Raw genomic sequence first — 7,381 nt, forward strand, 5'->3', positions numbered from 1 at the left:
TTTCAAAAAGGCCCCAGTGCTTTGAGTGGTTCAGAGTCCTTTACCATTCCCCCTCCTACTTGCCTTGTAGTTATGAATACAGATAGTAACCTACTGCATAGCTTCTGATCTCATCCTCCTGTGTGGTCAGCTGCCACAAGGACAATTGGTCCAGTGGTGCGCTGACATCATAAAGCTAATCAGATGTTGTCTGACATGAGGGCCACTCTGTTGCCGAGCAAGCTGACATCATAAAGCTAAAGCAAGATGTTGTCGGACATGAGGGCCACTCTGTTGGCTAACAAGCAGTAGGATACATTGATGTTGGTAACTAAATGAGTAGCAGGGTGGACAGGATGTCCAACTGAAAACTAAGATGAAAGAAATTAGGAAAGTTTTTGAGACTTCTCATTTTGTATCAACGTACGTTTGAGGATAAGAGTCATCTTCACCATTTCTGAAGTGGTGGGAATTGGCTAAAATGGAGATGGTCATTATGCTATTCATAGTTTTTATTATTCCCATGAACTGTGGCATAACCCTTACTCTCAACTTATCAGCTGGCTTAATTGCTACTGGTGTACCATATCCTAAAACAAAGGAAGTGAGAATGGTTCACTGCCACTTGGCTGGCAAAAACATCTATTGATCTATGTCATAATGTACGCGCTACAGTTGTTTAGAGAGTTTTAGCAAATGAGGCAAGGGATGCAGAGAAGTATGCGAGGATAAAAAGCTAAAATTGAGATTTGATTTTCTAATGAGCTGTTGATTTTCACAATAAAAGACTCCATAGTATTGATCTGTTTACCCTTTATAAAAATCAAGATTTTTTTGTATTGCTTATAGAAAATGTGCCAACAGTGGACTTTTCAATCTGCAGATTACACTGAATGACCACCGGTGGCAGTGTTTCACAACCGAGTTTCTCTGAATTGCCGAGACTGAAGGAAAAAAAAAAAAGGAAGTCTTCCGGCATACGGCATCATTTTACCAATTTATATGGTAAGTAAAACTCCCAATCATTCCTTTAGGCATTAAAAAGTTCAGAGCATCAGCATGTCCTCACTAGCTTGTAGTGGGAGACTGTGCCTGAATAGAATTTCTGTCAAGCTGAAAGTAATATGGATCACATTGTGTTGGTCATAATAATTCATAAAAGCCCGGCTGTCTCCAACGCTACTAAAGCCTGCTTTAGATCCTGGAACTAGCAATGTTCCATTCGAGCAAATTGCTGCCTTTGAGGCTGAAATGTACTACCTCATTTCAGAACGAGCGTGTTACATTCTCACGGAAGGAAGCTCATTTCACCTCTTCTCCTGCACTCCGTATGTTGGACTCTGATACTCAAGATGGATTGTTAAGGATAATCTGTTTATGTATCTCCATCCGACTTTCAAAAAGGCCCCAGTGCTTTGAGTGGTTCAGAGTCCTTTACCATTCCCCCTCCTACTTGCCTTGTAGTTATGAATACAGATAGTAACCTACTGCATAGCTTCTGATCTCATCCTCCTGTGTGGTCAGCTGCCACAAGGACAATTGGTCCAGTGGTGCGCTGACATCATAAAGCTAATCAGATGTTGTCTGACATGAGGGCCACTCTGTTGCCTAGCAAGCTGACATCATAAAGCTAAAGCAAGATGTTGTCGGACATGAGGGCCACTCTGTTGGCTAACAAGCAGTAGGATACATTGATGTTGGTAACTAAATGAGTAGCAGGGTGGACAGGATGTCCAACTGAAAACTAAGATGAAAGAAATTAGGAAAGTTTTTGAGACTTCTCATTTTGTATCAACGTACGTTTGAGGATAAGAGTCATCTTCACCATTTCTGAAGTGGTGGGAATTGGCTAAAATGGAGATGGTCATTATGCTATTCATAGTTTTTATTATTCCCATGAACTGTGGCATAACCCTTACTCTCAACTTATCAGCTGGCTTAATTGCTACTGGTGTACCATATCCTAAAACAAAAGAAGTGAGAATGGTTCACTGCCACTTGGCTGGCAAAAACATCTATTGATCTATGTCCTAATGTACGCGCTACAGTTGTTTAGAGAGTTTTAGCAAATGAGGCAAGGGATGCAGAGAAGTATGTGAGGATAAAAAGCTAAAATTGAGATTTGATTTTCTAATGAGCTGTTGATTTTCACAATAAAAGACTCCATAGTATTGATCTGTTTACCCTTTATAAAAATCAAGATTTTTTTGTATTGCTTATAGAAAATGTGCCAACAGTGGACTTTTCCATCTGCAGATTATACTGAATGACCACCGGTGGCAGTGTTTCACAACCGAGTTTCTCTGAATTGCCGAGACTGAAGGAAAAAAAAAAAAGGAAGTCTTCCGGCATACGGCATCATTTTACCAATTTATATGGTAAGTAAAACTCCCAATCATTCCTTTAGGCATTAAAAAGTTCACAGCATCAGCATGTCCTCACTAGCTTGTAGTGGGAGACTGTGCCTGAATAGAATTTCTGTCAAGCTGAAAGTAATATGGATCACATTGTGTTGGTCATAATAATTCATAAAAGCCCGGCTGTCTCCAACGCTACTAAAGCCTGCTTTAGATCCTGGAACTAGCAATGTTCCATTCGAGCAAATTGCTGCCTTTGAGGCTGAAATGTACTACCTCATTTCAGAACGAGCGTGTTACATTCTCACGGAAGGAAGCTCATTTCACCTCTTCTCCTGCACTCCGTATGTTGGACTCTGATACTCAAGATGGATTGTTAAGGATAATCTGTTTATGTATCTCCATCCGACTTTCAAAAAGGCCCCAGTGCTTTGAGTGGTTCAGAGTCCTTTACCATTCCCCCTCCTACTTGCCTTGTAGTTATGAATACAGATAGTAACCTACTGCATAACTTCTGATCTCATCCTCCTGTGTGGTCAGCTGCCACAAGGACAATTGGTCCAGTGGTGCGCTGACATCATAAAGCTAATCAGATGTTGTCTGACATGAGGGCCACTCTGTTGCCTAGCAAGCTGACATCATAAAGCTAAAGCAAGATGTTGTCGGACATGAGGGCCACTCTGTTGGCTAACAAGCAGTAGGATACATTGATGTTGGTAACTAAATGAGTAGCAGGGTGGACAGGATGTCCAACTGAAAACTAAGATGACAGAAATTAGGAAAGTTTTTGAGACTTCTCATTTTGTATCAACGTACGTTTGAGGATAAGAGTCATCTTCACCATTTCTGAAGTGGTGGGAATTGGCTAAAATGGAGATGGTCATTATGCTATTCATAGTTTTTATTATTCCCATGAACTGTGGCATAACCCTTACTCTCAACTTATCAGCTGGCTTAATTGCTACTGGTGTACCATATCCTAAAACAAAAGAAGTGAGAATGGTTCACTGCCACTTGGCTGGCAAAAACATCTATTGATCTATGTCCTAATGTACGCGCTACAGTTGTTTAGAGAGTTTTAGCAAATGAGGCAAGGGATGCAGAGAAGTATGTGAGGATAAAAAGCTAAAATTGAGATTTGATTTTCTAATGAGCTGTTGATTTTCACAATAAAAGACTCCATAGTATTGATCTGTTTACCCTTTATAAAAATCAAGATTTTTTTGTATTGCTTATAGAAAATGTGCCAACAGTGGACTTTTCCATCTGCAGATTATACTGAATGACCACCGGTGGCAGTGTTTCACAACCGAGTTTCTCTGAATTGCCGAGACTGAAGGAAAAAAAAAAAAGGAAGTCTTCTGGCATACGGCATCATTTTACCAATTTATATGGTAAGTAAAACTCCCAATCATTCCTTTAGGCATTAAAAAGTTCACAGCATCAGCATGTCCTCACTAGCTTGTAGTGGGAGACTGTGCCTGAATAGAATTTCTGTCAAGCTGAAAGTAATATGGATCACATTGTGTTGGTCATAATAATTCATAAAAGCCCGGCTGTCTCCAACGCTACTAAAGCCTGCTTTAGATCCTGGAACTAGCAATGTTCCATTCGAGCAAATTGCTGCCTTTGAGGCTGAAATGTACTACCTCATTTCAGAACGAGCGTGTTACATTCTCACGGAAGGAAGCTCATTTCACCTCTTCTCCTGCACTCCGTATGTTGGACTCTGATACTCAAGATGGATTGTTAAGGATAATCTGTTTCTGTATCTCCATCTGACTTTCAAAAAGGCCCCAGTGCTTTGAGTGGTTCAGAGTCCTTTACCATTCCCCCTCCTACTTGCCTTGTAGTCATGAATACAGATAGTAACCTACTGCATAACTTCTGATCTCATCCTCCTGTGTGGTCAGCTGCCACAAGGACAATTGGTCCAGTGGTGCGCTGACATCATAAAGCTAATCAGATGTTGTCTGACATGAGGGCCACTCTGTTGCCTAGCAAGCTGACATCATAAAGCTAAAGCAAGATGTTGTCGGACATGAGGGCCACTCTGTTGGCTAACAAGCAGTAGGATACATTGATGTTGGTAACTAAATGAGTAGCAGGGTGGACAGGATGTCCAACTGAAAACTAAGATGAAAGAAATTAGGAAAGTTTTTGAGACTTCTCATTTTGTATCAACGTACGTTTGAGGATAAGAGTCATCTTCACCATTTCTGAAGTGGTGGGAATTGGCTAAAATGGAGATGGTCATTATGCTATTCATAGTTTTTATTATTCCCATGAACTGTGGCATAACCCTTACTCTCAACTTATCAGCTGGCTTAATTGCTACTGGTGTACCATATCCTAAAACAAAAGAAGTGAGAATGGTTCACTGCCACTTGGCTGGCAAAAACATCTATTGATCTATGTCCTAATGTACGCGCTACAGTTGTTTAGAGAGTTTTAGCAAATGAGGCAAGGGATGCAGAGAAGTATGCGAGGATAAAAAGCTAAAATTGAGATTTGATTTTCTAATGAGCTGTTGATTTACACAATAAAAGACTCCATAGTATTGATCTGTTTACCCTTTATAAAAATCAAGATTTTTTTGTATCGCTTATAGAAAATGTGCTAACAGTGGACTTTTCCATCTGCAGATTATACTGAATGACCACCGGTGGCAGTGTTTCACAACCGAGTTTATCTGAATTGCCGAGACTGAAGAAAAAAAAAAAATTGAAGTCTTCCGGCATACGGCATCATTTTACCAATTTATATGGTAAGTAAAACTCCCAATCATTCCTTTAGGCACTAAAAAGTTCACAGCATCAGCATGTCCTCACTAGCTTGTAGTGGGAGACTGTGCCTGAATAGAATTTCTGTCAAGCTGAAAGTAATATGGATCACATTGTGTTGGTCATAATAATTCATAAAAGCCCGGCTGTCTCCAACGCTACTAAAGCCTGCTTTAGATCCTGGAACTAGCAATGTTCCATTCGAGCAAATTGCTGCCTTTGAGGCTGAAATGTACTACCTCATTTCAGAACGAGCGTGTTACATTCTCACAGAAGGAAGCTCATTTCACCTCTTCTCCTGCACTCCGTATGTTGGACTCTGATACTCAAGATGGATTGTTAAGGATAATCTGTTTATGTATCTCCATCCGACTTTCAAAAAGGCCCCAGTGCTTTGAGTGGTTCAGAGTCCTTTACCATTCCCCCTCCTACTTGCCTTGTAGTCATGAATACAGATAGTAACCTACTGCATAACTTCTGATGTCATCCTCCTGTGTGGTCAGCTGCCACAAGGACAATTGGTCCAGTGGTGCGCTGACATCATAAAGCTAATCAGATGTTGTCTGACATGAGGGCCACTCTGTTGCCTAGCAAGCTGACATCATAAAGCTAAAGCAAGATGTTGTCGGACATGAGGGCCACTCTGTTGGCTAACAAGCAGTAGGATACATTGATGTTGGTAACTAAATGAGTAGCAGGGTGGACAGGATGTCCAACTGAAAACTAAGATGAAAGAAATTAGGAAAGTTTTTGAGACTTCTCGTTTTGTATCAACGTACGTTTGAGGATAAGAGTCTTCTTCACCATTTCTGAAGTGGTGGGAATTGGCTAAAATGGAGATGGTCATTATGCTATTCATAGTTTTTATTATTCCCATGAACTGTGGCATAACCCTTACTCTCAACTTATCAGCTGGCTTAATTGCTACTGGTGTACCATATCCTAAAACAAAAGAAGTAAGAATGGTTCACTGCCACTTGGCTGGCCAAAACATCTATTGATCTATGTCCTAATGTACGCGCTACAGTTGTTTAGAGAGTATTAGCAAATGAGGCAAGGGATGCAGAGAAGTATGTGAGGATAAAAAGCTAAAATTGAGATTTGATTTTCTAATGAGCTGTTGATTTTCACAATAAAAGACTCCATAGTATTGATCTGTTTACCCTTTATAAAAATCAAGATTTTTTTGTATTGCTTATAGAAAATGTGCCAACAGTGGACTTTTCCATCTGCAGATTATACTGAATGACCACCGGTGGCAGTGTTTCACAACCGAGTTTCTCTGAATTGCCGAGACTGAAGGAAAAAAAAAAAAGGAAGTCTTCTGGCATACGGCATCATTTTACCAATTTATATGGTAAGTAAAACTCCCAATCATTCCTTTAGGCATTAAAAAGTTCACAGCATCAGCATGTCCTCACTAGCTTGTAGTGGGAGACTGTGCCTGAATAGAATTTCTGTCAAGCTGAAAGTAATATGGATCACATTGTGTTGGTCATAATAATTCATAAAAGCCCGGCTGTCTCCAACGCTACTAAAGCCTGCTTTAGATCCTGGAACTAGCAATGTTCCATTCGAGCAAATTGCTGCCTTTGAGGCTGAAATGTACTACCTCATTTCAGAACGAGCGTGTTACATTCTCACAGAAGGAAGCTCATTTCACCTCTTCTCCTGCACTCCGTATGTTGGACTCTGATACTCAAGATGGATTGTTAAGGATAATCTGTTTATGTATCTCCATCCGACTTTCAAAAAGGCCCCAGTGCTTTGAGTGGTTCAGAGTCCTTTACCATTCCCCCTCCTACTTGCCTTGTAGTTATGAATACAGATAGTAACCTACTGCATAGCTTCTGATCTCATCCTCCTGTGTGGTCAGCTGCCACAAGGACAATTGGTCCAGTGGTGCGCTGACATCATAAAGCTAATCAGATGTTGTCTGACATGAGGGCCACTCTGTTGCCTAGCAAGCTGACATCATAAAGCTAAAGCAAGATGTTGTCGGACATGAGGGCCACTCTGTTGGCTAACAAGCAGTAGGATACATTGATGTTGGTAACTAAATGAGTAGCAGGGTGGACAGGATGTCCAACTGAAAACTAAGATGAAAGAAATTAGGAAAGTTTTTGAGACTTCTCATTTTGTATCAACGTACGTTTGAGGATAAGAGTCATCTTCACCATTTCTGAAGTGGTGGGAATTGGCTAAAATGGAGATGGTCATTATGCTATTCATAGTTTTTATTATTCCCATGAACTGTGGCAT

This window comes from Triturus cristatus, chromosome 11 (assembly GCF_964204655.1).
Source record: "Triturus cristatus chromosome 11, aTriCri1.1, whole genome shotgun sequence".
In the NCBI taxonomy this organism is placed as follows: domain Eukaryota; kingdom Metazoa; phylum Chordata; class Amphibia; order Caudata; family Salamandridae; genus Triturus; species Triturus cristatus.